Below are 16,824 nucleotides of genomic sequence, written 5' to 3'. Positions count from 1 at the left end.
TCAATATGGATTATACCTCATCAAGAAGAAAACAAAAATTCTCACAACTGGAGAAATAAGCAACATCCTGATAAACAAAAAAAATATTTAATTTGTCAAGGATCATATTTTGTTTGGACCAACAAGCAAGGCCCATGATAGGAGTGGTCAGCAAATAAAACAACATATTACAAATACGCTGCAAAAAAATCTCTTTAAAGCATTACCAAGCAAAGATGGTCTTTCAAGTACTACAGTGCACCTGACCCCAAGCCTTGGTATTTCAATCACCTCATATAGATGTGAAGTCAGGGCAATGAATAAAGATGAAGAGTTGACATCTTTGAATTACGGTAATGGGCAAGAATGTTGAAATACCATGACCTACCAAAAGAACAAACCTCTCTGTCGTGGAGGAAGTGCAGCCAGAAGGCACCTAGTAGCAGGGATGGAAGATTTGTCTCAAGTGGTTGGCTATATTACCAGGAGAGACCATCCCTGGAGAAGGGCAGTGTGAGTGGTAAAGCAGCGGATTCTCCAACGAGAGGAAGACTCTCCATGGCTCAAAACAGCCCAGGCCTGGCAACAGCTGTAGAGCTAACACATGGCTGACATCAAATGGAAACACTGGCTTAAGTAATGGATAGACCTAGAGGGAGGAATTATGGAGAACACATCACATTGGGATATTTTTGTTTAATAATGGTTTCCATGGTTTTGCAGCAATATTCCTGATACTGTAATTTCTTATGTATTTCAGAGCTCCTTGTCAGCACTGACTGCTTTCTGTCCCTTTATCTGGATGTGCCACCACTTACCATGCTCTGCCTCTCATGTTAGACATTTGGCAATACTTTCCCTTTAGAGATATTATTAAAAAATTAAACAATAAAAGCTGCAAATATCATGTTTGTACATAAAGGGGTTTTTTTTGTCTTCTTCTTCCCACATTCAATTTTCCACATTCAGGTAGCGTCCTCCAAGTGGTGTTGCTGAATTGGAGTGGAAGTGTGCATGTAAGGCCATGGAAACCCCAGGCCCTGGGAGAAATACTCTTGTTCAAATATGCTGCACCAGGAGGCTTTGCAGACAAGAAGAAGGAGTGGTATATCTCTCAAGAAGGAATGGCCCCTCCTATGAACCTTCCTGTGGACTAGTTTCTCCAAAATGGCATGAAGGACTATTTACCTTTAAAGGACAGATTTTTATTCTGATCTGGGAAGTAGTGTTTCTTTCAGAAGCCATAAAATGCAAGCCTAATATTTGGGAAACTTCCCTAGTATTTGTATTTACAAACAAACTTAAAGGCAATAGCCCCAGCCCTTTTTATATTTTCCTAAATAAACTACAGAGCCTGCACACTGCCTTCTTACTCTTTGCCCACCTCTTCGTTCTCAGTGATACTCACAATATCCACCAATTTCTCCAGATGCCCAAAAGAACAAAAACAACTCTAGCTCCAGAGGCACCAAAGGATGCTTTGGATTTTAAGATGAAATATCTTTTTTTTTTTTTGTAAAGTAACTGGATGATCCAGGAAAGCCAATTTTTCACCTCATTTGCTGCAGATTCATTTTGATTTGGGATGCTAATGCTGAAATATTAAAAAGTTAAGTAAATATTTTAAATGGTTATAAAAATAGTATGACTTTAAACAGATTAGAACTAAAGACTCATGCATTTCATAAGAAAAATATAGAAAATGTTGTCAAACATTCAACAGCATTTGCTGTTTCCCAAGAACTTTAAATCTGTTCAAAGTATCTCCTTATTGAAAAGACTATGGCCTACTGAGAAGAGATCATTAGTTAAATTAAATATTCATATTTACTAACCTGCAGATGTCCAATCACTTTTTAAAAACACGCCATCTTAAAAAAGCTTGTAGGCAATTTTACAAAAAAGTAATAAGATTTCAATTGTTTTAAGTATTGAGAAGCATACCAGAGATCAGATCCAGACATGGCTAAATGGAACATTCAAATACATAACTAAAACTATTCTGCTCAGTTATTTTTTAGGTTCATATCATCAAAATAAAGTTGTTTTCAAATTGTTTAACATATGCAAACATGTTACATTAACTATTAAAAATAAATTTTCTTGATTTTTTTTACATCTCATTGATCAATCATAGTCCAGGAATAAGATTAAACCTAATCTGTTTCATTATATTTGTAAAATAAGTACTAAAAAAAATAAGCCTACTTTTCCCAAATAGGTTTCTGTAACCATCAGATTCAGAAGCACTCTTTACTGATACCAATTTATTTCCTCAATTGAACTCTGTGTAATGAGTTTACAGGGTTTTTATCCCATACTCCCCTTTATTCTAACTACTGGGTGGCATCTGAGCTGCCAGCCAAGGGGTGTGAGCCTCTAGTGTTCAGAGTGGCTGAATTGCACCTGGGCTCCACGGAAGACTCCTTCTGTTGTTGGATGCTGCAAGAGTCCCACCAGTTTGGACTCCTAGTGACCCTATGTGACAGAGAATGGTTCCTAGAGCTTTCTAGATTGTATTCTATATGAAAGCAGATCATGAGCTTGGTTTTTTTCCCATATAACAGTGGCTCTTAACCTGTGGGTCATGACCCCTTTGGGAAGTGGAACAACCCTTTCACAGGGGTTGTCTGATTCATAACAGTAGTAAAATCACAGTATTTTTAAATTATGTACATTTTTGAATTATGTATACTTATGAATTAAGTATACAAAATTATGAAGTAGCAACGAAAATAATTTTATGGTTGGGGGATGACCACAACAAGAGAAACTGTATGAAAGGGGGGCTACATGAGGAAGGTTGAGAACCGCTGTCACTGAGTCAGTAGGTGTTTTCAGTTAGCAACCCAGCATTTAACTGCTGGGCATGTCTTTCTAATTCTTACTCAATTCTCCGAGATTAACCAGAGGAAAAGTGTGTAGGCTCTCAAAAGGGGCAACATTCAGTTATCTTGGTTGAATTATCAGTTATTCTTATAGAATACCACTTTATGTTTGGCAATTCCATACTTGATAACCAGGAAAGATCAAACTAAAGAAAAACTGACTATAAAATTTAGAAAGAGAAAAAATGCTAATGCAATTAAAGTTGGGATAAAATTAGGGTAAAGCAGTAGAGTTGAAACATGAAAAGGGAACATGAGGTAAATACATGAGCAAGAATCCTAAAATCAAATGAGATATGATACAGCACAAATAATAATAATAATAAACAAATAGAGCAAATATCATAAAGATATAGTAAAAGAGTTCAAAATGAAAGTAATAAGAGATTCAAAGAACAAATCTAACAAAAATGATATCAAAGTAATTATAGGTGTCTAGAACCCAAATGTGTTAAAGAAGAAAGCAAACTAGACAGCATTAGTTTTAGGCCCTGCCCCCTTCTGATGAGACAATCTCGGCCTCTGGAAGTTAGCACTGGAAGCCTTACAAAATTGGAAAGGATTTGGGGGCATGGAGCTCTCTCAGCATGATGCGGCTTACAGCCGCTACAAGCAGTTTAAACCTATGGAGTAAAAAAACTCCTCCTTGTTGTGACTATTTAGGCATAGATCGTAGTGCAGACGGCAGTCCCTCAAAAAAAAATACCCAGTGGGGCAGGAGGAAGGTAAAGGAACAAAAAAGATCTAGGGAGCAAAGATATGGATAGAGGTATAAGCATAGGTGTGTACATTTGTAAATACTATGTACATATATTTATAAGGCAATGCACTGAGGTAGTAGACAGACTTAGAACCTCTGCTCATGCCCTCCCTCAAGGCAAGAACACTTTGTTCTAACAACCTAGCATTCTGTGATGCTAAGCCTCCCAGCACAATCGCTGAAGGCAAAATGGGTGCATAACCAAATGTGGTGAAGAAAGCAGATGGTGCCCGGCTATCAAAAGATATAGCATCTGTGGTCTTAAAGCCTTGAAGTTTAAAAAGTGGCCATCAAGCAAAGAAGCAACGAGCCCACATGGAAGAAGCACACCAGCCTGTGCAATCATGTGTCAACAGGATCAGGTAACAGGCATCAGAAGACCCAAACCAAACAAACAAACAAAAACATATTGTTGAGAATGAGGGGACTCAAAGCAGAGACCCCAAACCCATCTGTAGACAATGGGACATCCCCTCACAAAAGGGTCACAAGGAAGGGATTGGTCACCAGGGCATAGTATAGCACTGATGAAACACACAATATTCCTCTGGTTCCATGAGGTTTCCTCACCCCCCTCTATCATGACCCCAGTCCTACCTTTCACTGTGGGTTATACTGGAACATGTGCACAGGTACATGTGAGAGCTCACAAAACATGGATGGAATCTAGGAACAGGAATGGGAGTAGTGATATCAGGAGGGTAGGAGGAGAGTGGGGAGAGGTGGGGAGGAAGAAAGAACCAATTGAAATGATCAACACATAACCACCACCACCCTACCTACCTAGGGGGATGAACAATAGAAACCATGGGTGACAGAAGACTGTGGTCGGTATAAAATATGAAAATAAAAATAATTTATAATTTATCGAGGGGTCACAAGGGTGGGGGTGGGAGAAAGAGGAGCTGATACTAAGGGTTCAATAGAAAGTAAATGTTTAGAAAATAATGATGCCAACATATGTATAAATATGCTTGATACAATTGATGTATGGATTGTTATAAGAGCTATAAGAGCCCCCAATAGAATGGTCTTTTAATAAAAATTTTAAAACCATCCAGTTTTACTCCTTTCTATAAATCGGTGCAGGAAAGTCTCCAATGTAAAGAAGACAGAATTCCAGTGATGAACATGGAGGGAGTTGGAACCACAGGGAAGACTTCTTGGTAAAACGTTGCAAGTAGGCAGCCTGTCCAATTAAAGATCCCACAATCAGCACCTTGGCCCTGAGGTCTTACAAATGGCACAGGTGTGTAGGTATCCTAAGCAGTCCATTAAACCCTTCCCTTGGAATCCCTTCCCCAGCCTGATGGAGCTCTAATTTTATGGATTTTGCTTTTTCACTTTCTTTCTCTTGAGTTAGGATGGGTGTGTGTTTAAGAACAGCTATTCATGACCAAGGACACAGGAAGCCCTGCTAGTCCAACTGGATTGTGGTTGATGTAAGGATGACAACTGGGGAGAATTGCTCAGTGGGACCCTGACTGAATTTGATGGATCAACTGAGAAAAGTTCCTCGGGATCAGAGAAAGGAGGGGAGCAGCCATCGATGGTGACTTGGACCCACCTTTATTCAGCTTCCAGCAGGTGTCTGACATGGCAAAAAGGACTTTTGTTGTGATTAAATTAAGAACCTTGGGATAAGGAGATTTAACTAGATTATCTCTGTGGGCCTGATCTAATTATCTGATCCCTGCAAGCAGAGAAACTTCCCCAGCTGTGGTCAGAGGGAGCCGTGACCACAGGAAAACGGGTCAGAGACATGGAACATTGCTGGCACTGAAGACGGAAGAAGAGGCCACAAGGCAAAAATTGTGGCCTTGAAGCTGGAAAAAATAAGAAATGGGCTCTCCCCTAGAGCCTCCAGACAGAAGCAGTGCCCTGCCTCTATCCTGAATTAGCCCAGGGAGACCGAAATTATACTTCTAGCCTACCGAATTGTAGGATACGTGTGTATTGCTGTAAGATAAATGTGTAATGCTTTTAAACCATCAAATGTGTGATAACTGGGTACAGCAGCGAGAGAAAATTAATTCCCCTCCAATTTAGTCAGAGCACTTTCATGATTACCTGGCTGTGAAATGGGATTTCGGTGTGATGTTGCATTTGGGAAAGAAAACCAAGGGGACTTATGATACTTACAAAATAAAATAATACACGTTCAAATGAACTCTCTACCTTCTTCTCCTTTTTCTTAGAAGGAAAAAACTGGTGCTCAGAGCTGGGAAGTGCTTTGCTCATGAGCTTGTGAAAACAGAACTAGAAGCTTGCCCAGGACTGGCAGCTCAACCGGGGCCCTGGGGACATAGAGGTGACAACACGGGGGCTGCTGGCCTCAAGGTCAGCAATTCGATGCCACCAGCCACTCCATGGAAGACAGGTGAGAGTATTAGGCTATCAACAGCCTCTAGGGCAGCGGTTCTCAACCTGTGGGTCACGACCCCTTTGGGAGTCAAATGACCCTTACACAGAGATTGCCTAAGATCATCGGAAAACACCTATTTCCGATGATCTTAGGAACTGAGACACCGCTCCTCTATCCATTTCCAGGCTGGTCCGCCCACATGCAGATACGCCCACAAACGAGTACCCGGCATAAAGACTGTTACCCATGCTACACCATGCTTCAAGCCAAATTTCATTTATTTGTAATTAGAAATAAATATTTCACAATATATATAATAACATGTTATTTTTGTGATGAATCACTAGGCTTTAATTATGTTCAATTTGTAACGATGAAAATACAGATATTTACATGACGATTCATAACAGTATTTTATAATACTGTTTTATAATACTGTCAGTTATAAAATAGCAATGAAAATAATGTAATGGTTTGGCGGGGTCACCGCACATGAGGAACTGTATTAAAGGGTCGCGGCAGGAGGCAGGTTGAGAACAGCTGCTAGAGGGGGCAGTTCTACTGTGACTTATGGGGCCACTCTGAGCCAGAATTAACTCTATCGTGGTTGGCTAGTGGTTCAGTGCAAAATTGATTCCACTACAAGCCCAGATGAGTTCTCAAAGATGCCCCTGCAGACCCAGAGTTGCACCTGTGAGTTCTACCACATAATCCAACATTAAATATTTGATTAGAAATGCCTTCCCCCCAGCCATTCAACAATGTGCCCGGAATAGGTCAGATACAGTGCGGACAGTGGTGCTGGGTGTTGAAAATCTGGTGCCCACGGGAGCAGATGAAGGGGCAGGAGGAGAGAGTGGAGCACAGCCTGGCCCACCAGGCCGTGATGATGATGTTCCTGAGTAGAGCAGCCAGTCCACAGAGAGAACAACATGGCTGGCCCCACTATGAGACATGATGCCCCTCAGTGACTAAGGGTGATACAGGGGACAGCACCGGAGACACAGTGTGGGAATTGCACCTGACCTGATCCCACCACACCGAGGCAAATCACTGGGGGAGTGCAGCGGAACAGCAAGGGAATGGAGTGGCAAGGTCCCCAGGGAATGCTGAAAGTGGACTTTGGGGCCAGGGCGTGGTGCCCCAACAGACTGGACTGGAAAACGCTCCTAAGGGCCAGCAAACGATCCCTGAACTAACTACAAGCTTTTCTCTTGTGAACTGTTTTATTCTGTTCTTTGTCAGTGGTTTGTTTTTGTTGTTTTGTTGTCTGGTTGTATACTGTTGCTTTGTTTTCCTCTGTCTTGTTTTCGTGCATGTTAGTGACTCCACAGGTCTGTCTGAATAGGACAGGCTGGATGAACTATCTGGAGGAAAAACAACGGGACCGACAGTTTTGGGGGGACTTGGGGTGGGGGGGTAGGGGGGGTAAGGAAGTGGTGTTAACAAACCCAGGGACAAGGGAAAAACATGGGACCCCAAATGGTAGAGAAGGGGGAGTGACAGGCCTGGTGGGAAATGATCAAGGGTAAGGTTGCTTAGAGAAGAGGTATACTCTAGCCCAGGTGGCGATGAAGCATGGTAGTAGGGCAGGAGGAAAGTCAAGGGAGATGGAGGAAAGAGCTAGGAGTCAAAGGGCATTCATGGAGGTCTAGACAAAGACATGTACATGCAAATATATATAGGAGGATGGGGAAATAGATCTATGTGTCTATATTTATAGGTCAAGTATTAAGGTGGCGGAAGGACCTTGGGCCTCTACTCAAACACTCCCTCAATGCATGAATACCTTCTTTTATTAAATTGGAACTCTATGATGCTCACTCTCCCGACACAACGGCTGGAGCCAAAGTGTGTGAACAAGTAAATGTGGTGAAGAAAGCTGATGGTGCCCGGCTATCAAAAGAGATAGTGACTGGGGTCTTAAAGGCTTGAAGATAAACAAGCAGCCATCTAGCTCAGAAGCAACAAAGTCCACATGGAAGAACACACCAGCCTGAGTGAGCGAGTGGTCCCAAAGGGATCAGTTACCAGGCATCAAAGAACAAAAAATCATATCATTGACTGCACACCTCCATGATAGGATCGCTGAAGACAAATGGGTGCATAAGCAAATGTGGTGAAGAAAGCTGATGGTGCCCGGCTATCAATAGAGATAGTGTCTGGAGTCTTAAAGGCTTGAAGGTGAACAAGCGGCCATTTAGCTCAGAAGCTAAAAAGCCCACATGGAAGAAGCACACCGGCCAGTGCAATCACGAGGTGCCAAGGGACCAGGTATAAGGCATCATGCAAAAAAAAAACCCAACGATATAAGTGTGTGTATGTATGTGTATATATGTGTATATGTATATATATATACCATATTAAATGAAGGGGGAAGTGCAGAGTGGAGACCCAAGGCCCAAGTGTCGACCAATGGAGATCCCCTCATAGAGGGGTTTAGGAGAGGAGATGGGTTAATTAGGGTGTGAGGTAGTATCGATGAAGAACACAGCTTTCCCCCGGATCCTGGATGCTTCCTCCCCCCAACTACCATGATCCGAATTCTACCTTGCAGGGCTGGATAGGACAGAGGCTGTACACTGGTGCATATGAGGGTTGGAGGTACAGGGAATCCAGGGTGGATGATACCTTCAGGACCAAGGGTGTGAGGGACGATGCTGGGAGAGTGGAGGGTGAGTGGGTTGGAAAGGGGGAACTGATTACAAGGATCCACATGTGACCTCTTCCCTGGGAGAGGGACAGCAGAGAAGGGGGGAAGGGAGACTCCGGATAGGGCAAGATATGACAAAACAACGATGTATAAATTACCAAGGGCATATGAGGGAGGGGGGAATGGGGAGGGAGGAGGGGAAAAAAAAGAGGACCTGATGCAAGGGGCTTAAGTGGAGAGCAAATGCCTTGAGAATGATTGGGGCAGGGAATGTATGGATGTGCTTTATACAATTGATGTATGTATATGTATGGATTGTGGTAAGAGTTGTATGAGTCCCTAATAAAATGTAAAAGAAGAAAAAAAAAGAAAATCTGGTGCCTCCCCCCACGACGTGCGGGTGGTGACATGGCAGAATAGCTAGAGCTGTGAGGCGAAGGATGTGTGACATGAGCCCAGAGTTGAGCCACCCAGCCCAGGGTCAGCACTGTGGCCTGCTAGCCATGTAGAACTCTTTCGGACGTATGTGTGGTTCTGAAGCAAAATCGAACATTTTTAAAGGATATTATTCGGATAATGGTGATTCCATTTGTTTGTAAAGATATATGTGTGGCTCGTGACTAACTTTTCTTTTTTTTTTCAATTTTTGGGAGGGGCAGGAATGCCCTTTCCATCTCAAAAGTCTGCCGACCCCTGACCGAGCCTACCCTGGGAGCCAGAGGAAATGATGTCTAAGCCGAGGCCTGACAGATGAATGAAAGTTTCAGCCAAAGAAGCACGTTCTGTGTGGCAGGAAGAGCAGTGCAAAGACTTGCAGAGAAGAAATGACAATGACTGGAACCTGGGGGAACGGAAGGTAATGAGAAGAGGCATGACGGGGGAGGCAAGCAGGATTAGGCATAAATGATCCTGCCAAGTTGAAAATTCGTATGAGGTTATTTGTCACGGTACCCATATCATGGTACCTGAAGGCAAGAGGAGGCCATGGAAGGAAAACACCATGGGCCAGACTAGAGCACAGGAGAGACCATTTTTGTTGTTGTTGTTGTTCAAGCTGCTGTGCTTCTTCCGGGTGGACTTAGTTGACTCCTTGCTTAGAAGGCTGCTTGTTTAATACAATCCTTTAGGATCCCAGACAACATTCTGATTGATAGCTGGACACCATCTGGTTTGCTGTGACATGCTTATCTTCAGGGATCATTTCATAAAGGTGACCATGCAGCAGGGCCATGAGGTAAGAACTAAATGTTCTTACATTGGAGCTTGGATTTAGTGCACAAAACCCATTCCTGGATCTATGCCTTTTTAAAAAAAATCATTTTATTGGGGGGCTCGTATAATTGTTATCACAATCCTTTGCGTCAAACACATCCATACAGTGTGTCAAGCACATTTGTACATCTGTTGCCATCATCACTCTCAAAATATTTGCTTTCTACTTGAGCCCTTAATATTGGCTGTTCTTTTCCCTCATGAATCCTTGATAATTTATAAATTATTGTTTGTCATATCTTACACTGTCTGACATCTCCCTTCACCCACTTTTCTGTTGTCCATCCCCCAGGGAGGAGGTTATATGTAGATCCTTGTCATTGGTTCCCCTTTCTACCCCACCCTCCCTCCACCCTTCAGGTATCGCCACTCTCACCACTGGTCCTGAAGGGATCATCTGTCCTGGATTCCCTGTGTTTCCAATTCCTATCTGTACCAATGTACATCCTCTGGTCTAGCCAGATTTGTAAGGTAGAACTGGGATCATGGTAGTGGTGGCGGGGGAGGGGGGAAGCATTTTTAAACCCTGAATTCAAAATACAATGACTGCTACGATCAAGATGTGTGCTTTGAGCACTGGGTACATGGAGGTGGAACTGGCTAGTTCTACCTGAAAGGAAACGCTTCCTTGAGCAGGCAAAGCTGACCTGGTTCTCAAAGGATGACTGCCAAACAGAACATGTTAAATGACTGCCATCAACAGTCATTATTTTTGCCCCTGTAATTTTCTACCAGCGCACACCGGGATCTTTGCACTCAGTCACATTCCTAAAGACTCCTTTCTCTGAAAACCCACACCACCATCCCTGAATCTTCATTTGCATTGATGAATCTTCACAATGCAATATGTGACTACTTTCTGGGTATCTATGGCAGAAATCGTTTATTTGCTCCCACTGCCTTTCATCCTTCCCAATAGAGAATTAATGTTATTCACAACAACAAGCTCATGATTATTCATTCGTGGCTTTGAACCTTGCCTAGACACTCAACTGTGGTAGTCATGTGACCTTGTTCTGACCAAAAAGATCCTGACACTTCGTTATTGCTGTTGCTGCGGTTACGTACCTTCAAGGTGGTTCTGACTCAGCGACCACATGTCAAACAGCACGGACACCACCCAGGCCTGTGCCATCCTCACAATGATCCGTCAGTTTCCGCCCCTTGATGCAGCCACTGGGTCAGTCCGTCTCTGGAAGCCTTCCTCTTTTTCACTGCCCCTCCACTTGATCAAGCCTGATGTGCTTCTCCAGAAACGGGTCTCTTCTGACAGCGTGTCGAAAAGACGTGAGACCAAATCATGACTCCCTTGCCTCGAAGGAGCATTCTGGCTGTACTTCTTCCCAGAGAGATCTGTTGGTTCTTTTGGCAGTCCATGGTCCTTTCAATATTCTATGCCAAAACTGTAGTTCAAATGCATCCATTCTTCTTTGGTCATCCTTATTCCACATCCAACTTTCCCATGCATAGAAGGCCATTGAAAACAGTGTCTTGGTCAGATTCACCTTAGTCCTCAAAGTAGTAACCTTGCTTCCAAATATGTAAACGAAGCCTTGTGCAGCAAACTCTAGTGGCTGGTGTATACATTTGACTTATTGCTGTATTGGTTGCATTTCCTTGTCTGAGCATGGACATTATGCTCACAGGCAGTTGTACTTGAAGACAGCTCTTGACATGTCTTTTTTGACTATCAATGCCACTCAATTCCACTTGAATACATCAATCCCAGCATATTAAACCATATGACTTTCTTATTCAAATGGCCAATACCAGTCCATTTCAGCTCACCTGCAATATCAATCTTTAGGCATTCCATTTTATTTTGAGGATTTTCTAATTTTCCTATATTCATACTTTGTGCATTCCAAATTGTGATTAATAATCGAGGTTTGCAGCTGTTTCCAATTTTGAGTCATGTCCCATCAGTAAACGAAGGTGCCAAAGGCTCTACTCCATCCACGTCACCACGGTCGACTCCTAGGCGGCTCCTCCTCGGTCGTATTCCGAGTGCCTTCCAAAAGCTTTCCACTTCTATTCATGAGATTTTCAGTAACTGAAAAAATTTCAATATTATCTATAGGACTTTCAGAGGCTGATTTCAGAGGCTGAAGTGGACGACAGCCTCTTCCTTCTTCCTAGTCTGTCCTTAGTCTGAAAGCTCTGCATAAACCTGCTCAGTTTCGGTGACCCTGCTGGTATTTGAAATACCAGTGGCACCGCTTCCAGTAGCATCGCAACACACAAGCCACACAGCACGACAAAATGACAAGCGATGGCCTGATAATTCTGACATGAGTAAATCTTCAAGAAGTGATTCTGGGACTTATGTTTGTAGATCCTTGATAAAATAACATAGTCATAGCAGGGGAAAAAACTCCTTTGCCACTGTCCACCCTCCCCACAACCACCACCCCCTACCTTATGCTCCCTTTCTACCTTTGAATACGATTGTGATCTCCGGAACAGTAGCAGGTGCACTGCAACCATGAGGCCTTCACCAGACGTCTCAAGTGCTACGTATGGTGAGGAGAAAAGTAACTGCATTTTTTCACGTCAACAGGAACTTCGCTTTTTAGGTCAAAAATTAAATGGAGCACCTAAAGATCGATATTCTAAACATTAGAGAGCTGAAATCAACTGGCATTGGTCATTTTGACTCAGGTGACACTAGCAAGCTGCTGTTCTTACGACCCATCCTCTGGTTATGAGAGAGAATCAAACATGTTTATGGTTTGACCTATAGGCCACTATCAGTCGTGTTATTATTTGTTATTTTGAGTCAAATGTAACCTAAATTTTATAGTTGTTATTTTTCCAGAATGAAGACCACCTTGTTTCTCACCAAAAATTAAAAGCTCTAAAACTATAAACAGGTTATTAGCCAGTCACCAAATAGCCACATAAAGAGCCGAGATAATTACCCTCCAATCCTGAAAACAGAATTATTTTTCAAATCCTCCCTTTACAGTGATGGCTTTTTGGCTGGAAGGAGATGTTTACTCTTCTGATTTTGTAACTCAGACACCACTGATGCAGCTTCATCGCCTTTTGCGTTTGGGCAGGTCTTTGTGCACAGTGGTCCCTCTGGAAGGGCTGGCTGGTCAGGAAAGTTGAGCATGTCAAAAGTCAGCGTCAGATTCTCCTTGGCAACTGAAAAGGTAAGCTGTCACCAGTGCTGTCAACAACTCCAGCAGAAAGGGAGCTATTTATTCATCAGAGACCTTCGTGAGTCACTGTCTAAACATTCTATGAACCTTCCCCAGGCAAGTCAGACCCTGCCCCAGTCTCTGGAGAGAATGTCTCCCACCCGCGCCACTTCAACACCACAGACTCGTGGCTTTGGGCTGTCTAATCTTTGGACTACACAAGTGGTCATGTTATTCATGACTCTGAGTCATCATTTAAGGCATTCCTTCAGAGAGCGGGAGAGACAGAGAGAGAAGAGGAGGATGGAAGTCTGCAGTCTCTCAGAAACAACATGAGGCTTCCCTGGTTATGCTTCTGCCCTGCTTCCTCTTCTTCAGAATGCAGCTCATTCACTGTAGGACAAAGGTGAAGTTCTCTCCAATCCTAGCGTGCACCACCTTGCGAGACCTGCTGTTTGTCAATCCGAACACCAAGAACTGAACCATGCCCTGTGCTAAAGGACTCGGACATGAACATTTCATATATGTTTCCAGTGTTTAATAAGAATGGTTCAGATTTAGTTTAGACTTCTGCACAAGCCCAACTTATACTTGTGATGGGAATTTGACTTGCACAATGAATATTCCTTTGGACGAAGGAAATTCCCAAGCCTAGATGGCACCATTCATGGAAAGCTTAACTCCTTATCAGCTCCCCACAAGGGTGGACATAATTTAGTTGTTCCTTCATTCAGGAATATTTCCATGATCCCGTTCAGTGTTAGTGCTCTGTGTATAACTCCATATAGCACCCAGTACTTCCTCCATGATAGCACTTGTCACACCGGTAAGTATCTGTCTTCATGTCAGTCACCTCCACAGATTTCCACGTCTTGTGAAAGCAGGGTCTCTCTCTCATGACACTGGGACCCTGGACAAATAATGGGTGTCTCAAGAAGGGTCGACCTTCTACAACCACCAACAACCAACTCTTTCCCAAACTTGGCCTTCAGACCACTAGACTTGGTCTAAACTGGAGAGCGTGGATAGGGACCATGACTGATTCAGAGGAGTATAACCGCTGTCCTATCAGCCTGTCGGAAGGCACGGACCCAGTCATACACCTTAATGTCCAGTAAAAGGGGATAGAATCTTCCCATCTGCCTCGAAGAGGCCATTAGCACAAAAGCCTGCACAGTTCTAGGTGCATAAGGATCAGGAAAATTTGAGGAAGCTGTTGACACGGGTATTGGAGAAGAACTATCTCTTGAATCAATAGTACAGAACGTGAGTGAGGTGGAGGTCCACAGGTAAGACTTCTCAATGGGCTGGGACAACGTGCCATAGAAAGAGACAGTTAAAATACCAGGGTTCTTTGCTGAAATATTGGTTATTGTCAACAAGCAGGCCATAATTGTGAGGGACACTGCATGATGTTACTCAAGAGTCTTCAGGTCTAAGCTCAAGATATTTGCTCCTCCGTGAAACTCTAACCCTTGTGAAGAAAACCCTCTTCAAGGTCAGGTAGCCAAAGTGGATGGAGAAAGGAAAAGGCCACTAGCTATTTGTTAGTAACTCCCAGGTGGGAGAAAGGCCACTCACCCATTGCCATCAAGTTGATTCCAACTCATAGCAACCCTACAGGACAGAGCAGAACTGCCTAATGGGGTTTCCGAAATTGTAATGTGTATGGAAGCAGATTGCCAGGTCTCTCTCCTGTGGAGCAGCTGGTAGGTCCAAACCACTAACTTCTAGTAGTTCGTAGTGGTTAAGTCATGGTGCTTAACCATTCTGCTGCCAGTGCTTTGGAAAGGTAACAGATCAAAAGGGAAGCTTACAAAACCCTGCTAGGAGTAAATAAGAGATGTTAGAAGCTTAAGAATCTAACAAAAGTACTAAGAAAGGAAGTTTAAAAAAAATCAGACAAGCTGTCCCAACACTCCCGTTTCTTGTTCATTTGACCAACAGTTAGTTTCTACACATTTCCAAACCATGGGTCCTTTTTGGTTGTTTGTCGTTTATTTTTATATAATTTTGTTTTGTTATTGTTGAGAATATACAACAAAATATACACCAATTCCATCACTCACGGCCATAAAATCAATGCCAATTCATAACAACGCTATAGGATGGGCTAGAACTACCCCCCGTGAGTCGCCAAAGCTGTACAATTTTAAAATTATCACCAGGCAGTAGCTCCAGAAGTTTATCCAACCCTCATGGCGTCAAGACTCTGGAGTCCATGAGAATGTGAAGTTCTGTTCTGCAATTTCCCCTTTTTGACTGAGACTATTGTCTGGGATCTTCATGCAAAATGCTCAGTAACGTTACTCAAGCACCATCCAGTTCTTCTGGTCTCCTGGCAAAGGGGTAGCTGTCCGTGAAGGCCATTAGCCACACATTCCATGTCCTCCTCCTATTCCTGGCTTACCTTCTTCCTTAATTGTCCCAATTGAATAAAAACCTTGGGGGAGCACTTGAAGTATTTAAGATGCCAGTCACTGTGCATCAAACTAGGAAGTGAAACCCATGTTCTTCATCCATCACAAAGAGAAAGTAGTTCCTAACTTTACAGGCTTGATGGAGGAGTTCAATGACACTGCATGTTCACAGTCTCTTGACCTGATGAGGTGTTGGGTTCATACAACCATTATTGTCATCATCGAGGTCAGGCTGATTTTTCCTTCCTTTAGCAACATGGATCACCCTGTCAGAGTTTGCCCCAGGCTACTCTGACTGGGAGTTCCAGAATTTCCCTTCCAATCTTCTAGTGGCTAACCTGTCATCAGATGTCTTCCTCTACTCACTCTCTTTAGACCACTTGACATCATGCACCATAAAGCACTCACGGGCATCATGCACGCCTATTCTCATTACTTCAGATTATATGCCTATACCTGTAAAGTTGTTATCACTTGGATCTTGTCTTTCTACAGATCTCATCGGATTTCAAGCTGTTATTTACAATTATCATCCTTCCCCATCCTGCTAGACTGTGCATCTGGTCTCTCTGTTATCTGCCTCCAAGTACCCTTGATCGTCTCTACTCCTGTTGTGTCTGACAACTCTTCTGGCTTCCCACTTTCTTCAGGGGAAGCCCTGGGCAGTTTTTCAAATTCCCCAGCCAAGGCTCCAATTAACTAGTCAGATGTTTTCCTGGTTGAACAACCAGCTCCTTGGGTTCAGTTACATGGCACAGAAAAGGTGCCCAGAAAAGAGAGTGCAGCTCCAATGGTCTCACATTTCATGACTGGGCAAACCTAACGCTAAAAGCTCATAGAAAACTATCACCTATCTTAGGCCCCAAACACGAAAATCTCTACCTGGTAGATAAGTATGACTGTAGATATGAGCATTTTCAACATAAAATATAGCAAATCTAAAACAACTCAGAGAGTGAACATCTAAAAAGAGATGAAGTTTTTGCTCCTGTAAAGATTTACATTCTCAGAAACGCAAAAGGACAGCTCTATTCTATTCTATGGGATCACTATGAGTCAGAATCAACTCAATGTCAATAAGTTTGGTTTTGAGTTTAAACTACTTTCAGAATATGATTGTCATCAAATAAATTCATTTTGGGGGCACCATCATCGAAGGGAAGGGAACACATTATGCTAAGTGAAAGACGTCAGATTCAAAGGATCATGTTGCGAGGGGCCATGGAGTCGATCCCCTCTCATAGCAACTGTATGTACAGCGGAGTAAAGTGCACCCATGCCTGGCCATCCGCACAATTGTTCTTATGTTTGAATCCATTATTGCAGCCACTGGGTCGATTC

Source organism: Tenrec ecaudatus, chromosome 4 (assembly GCF_050624435.1).
Source record: "Tenrec ecaudatus isolate mTenEca1 chromosome 4, mTenEca1.hap1, whole genome shotgun sequence".
Lineage (NCBI taxonomy): Eukaryota > Metazoa > Chordata > Mammalia > Afrosoricida > Tenrecidae > Tenrec > Tenrec ecaudatus.
The sequence above is the reverse complement of the archived record's forward strand: the minus strand, read 5'-3'. Positions refer to the sequence as shown.